Genomic DNA, 3,130 nt, shown 5'->3' with positions numbered 1-3,130 from the left:
CAGCTTGTAACAAATAAACTCTAACCGGTTACGACATAAAGATTTTGTAAACATCATCTAACTGGACTCCAGACTTCATGAATGTTGTAGATATATCTCCATCGAGTATTTTGTGTCGAACGTAATGACAATCAACCTCAATATTTAGCCATTTCATGAAAAACTGGATTAGATGCAATATGTATATTAGCCTAGTTATCACAAGATAATGGGATAGGAGTAGGAGCCGAGAAACCAATTTCTTGAAGGAATTGTTGTAACCAAGTCAATTGAGTAACTGTATGAGCCATTGCCCTGTACTCTGCTTCTGCACTAGATCGTGCCACAACTGTCTGTTTCTTACTCTTCCAAGTCACAAAATTACTGTCGAAGAATGTGCAATATCCTATAGTAGACCAATCAAATTAGTATTTCCAACTTGTACTATAAATGCAAAATCATCTTTTTCGGTAAATGTAATGATGCTAAAAAGCTGCTATATACACTTCAACTTTCTTACACTCATTTTCACACTTCTTTAAGTGGCTTTTAAAACTACTATTAAATTAAAACATGTTAGGGAGATTGATATCTTGGGGAGTCCTTTTAGTGAGCTCATAACATAGCATGTTGAAACACCATATAATCCAAAAGTTTAAGCCTATGGAGTTGAGCCCAACACTACCCTATTAACCACTTACACTTCTTAGATCTTTTTAATATGGGACTTCTGTCATTTTACACTCACACATATATACTCAACAATCTCCCTTTATATATGAATCCATCATCACATTGCTACACTTCCCCTCGAAAGGAAGCCTTTTACCAATCTTATGGGCCCTCTCCAAGATTACTTGTGGGCTATGTGGGTTTTCTTCGCACCACGCACATTTGTCCCTACTTCATGGAGAAGGATCCATCCAGTCCTTGTATTATTGGGGGCATAATTGTCCAAAATTATGCCTCTGATAATACAAGGACTGGATCCCATCCAGTCTAAACGGACTGGAGAGGATCCTAGTCCCTACTTCATGGACTTCTTGTTGTGCATTGTGCCATGAACCTTGTTGCTCCTTCTCTAGCGACTCATGTTCATGTTCACAGCTTGCACCTTTGTTCTAACTCCATGAACCGTTGTCAAGCACATGCCATGAGCATTTGCCCTCTATTCCAAAGGCAAGCATCTATGTTCACACTTTTAACATTTTTTGTCTATACTCCAGGAAACGTTTGTGTGTGCATGTGTCACTCCACCTTACCGCACATAACGATCGGCTCTAATACCACTTGTTACGAAGATTGATACTTTAGGTAGTCTTTTTAGTGAGCTTATAACATAGCATGTTGACACACCGCACAACTCAAAAGCTTAGGCATATGGATTTGAGCCCAACACTACTATATTAACTAATCACATTTCTTAGATATTTTCATTGTGGAACTTCTATCATTTTAACACTCACACATATATATTCAACAAAATTCAATAATGATTCATTTCAAATTTAATAGTAATTTTAAAAGCCATCTAATGGAGTGGAGAAATGATTGTGAAGAAGTGAGAGTGTATAGCATTTCCTCCTCTTTTTATGCAGTTATAAATATACTATGCTTTCCCAAAAAGAAAAGAAAAATGGAAAGAAAAAAAGAAGAAGCCTAACTTAGTGATCGCTCATCCCATGGTTTGAGAAAAAGAGGTTTGTGATTACTTCAAAAAATAACAGACATACATGGAAGATTATATTGAAAGCTGCTTTTATCTGATTGAGGAAATATTCTTGTTTGTTTAAATTGTTTTGATATAAAATGTTTTTTCAATTTTTTTTTTCTTATTTTTTCAGTGTTTGGTACCACCGTAAATTGTGATGAAGCCGAAAACATTTTTGGTTACTAGAAAAATCTTTTTAATATCTGTAAAATACTACTAAAATGAGTTGCCTTTTCTAGTACAAATAAAGTGTTTTTTTTTGGCATATCATTTCTTGATTGAGCTCAAGCGCCTCTCAGATTAGAAACGCATGAAGAGTTCAAAGTCTTCGGAGGGCAGTTTTCTCTGAAGGAATTACAGGAGTCAGGAGCCGCCCAGTTGAAGCTGTCGGAGGAAAACTTTTGGTAAGTCAGTTATGTTTGGTTTTCTCTGTTCAAGACAGCTAATACCACTCAAACATAGGAGGACCCATTTGGGTTTTCTTCAGCAAAATGGCTTCTTTATTGTCAAATCGTTCACATCAGCAGGTAGTTTACCTGAATCTAATAAAAAACCAGAAGAAGAGGAAAAACATTCTTTTGCAGTGTCTTGCCTCATAAACTCTTGTGGGTTGTCCAAAAAATCTGCTATTTTAGCATCCCAGAGCCATTTGGTACTATTTCAGAGCCCAAAGAGACCAGACTCAGTGCTGAATCTTCTCAAAGAGAATGGATTCAGCAATGCCCAGATCTCCAAATTCGTTAGGATGCATCCCCTGATTCTTTTATCTCATCCCCAGAAGACCCTTTTGCCCAAGATTGAGCTTTTGCGTTCCATAGGGGTTTCGAGCTCTGACGTCATTACCATCCTCTCTTCAAACCCATTTCTGTTCAAACGCAACTTAAAGAAACGTCTTATCCCCTGCTATGATTTCATCAAGAGTGTACTTCTTGTTGACGAGAAAGTCCTGACAGCTTTCAAGCGCGCACCACGGGTTTTTCTAGGTGATGTAACGAATACTATGGCTCCTAACATTGCACTTTTGAGACAACTTGGAGCGCCTCCATCTACAATCTCTTTCCTGGTTACTAATTTTCCCTCTTCAGCTTTTATTAAGCATACTAAGTTTGTTGAGGCTGTCCACCAGGTTATTGAAATGGGATTCGATCCAATGAAAACGGTATTTGTCCTATCAATCCAGGTGTTATTGAAGATGAAGAAACCAAAGCTGGAATCAAGATTTGAGCTTTATAAGAGGTGGGGTTGGTCAAAGGACATGGCCATCGCAGCATTTAAAACCTTTCCAAATTGTATGCTATCTTCAGAAGAGAAGATCACGAAAACATTGGATTTCCTAGTGAACAAAATTGGTTGGCCATCAAAACATGTTGCTACATATCCTTATGTTATAAATTTAAGCTTGGAAAAGAGAATTATCCCTCGGTGTTCGGTTGTTCAAAT

The sequence above is a fragment of the Corylus avellana genome, chromosome ca1 (genome assembly GCF_901000735.1).
Source record: "Corylus avellana chromosome ca1, CavTom2PMs-1.0".
Taxonomy (NCBI): Eukaryota; Viridiplantae; Streptophyta; class Magnoliopsida; order Fagales; family Betulaceae; genus Corylus; species Corylus avellana.
The sequence above is the reverse complement of the archived record's forward strand: the minus strand, read 5'-3'. Positions refer to the sequence as shown.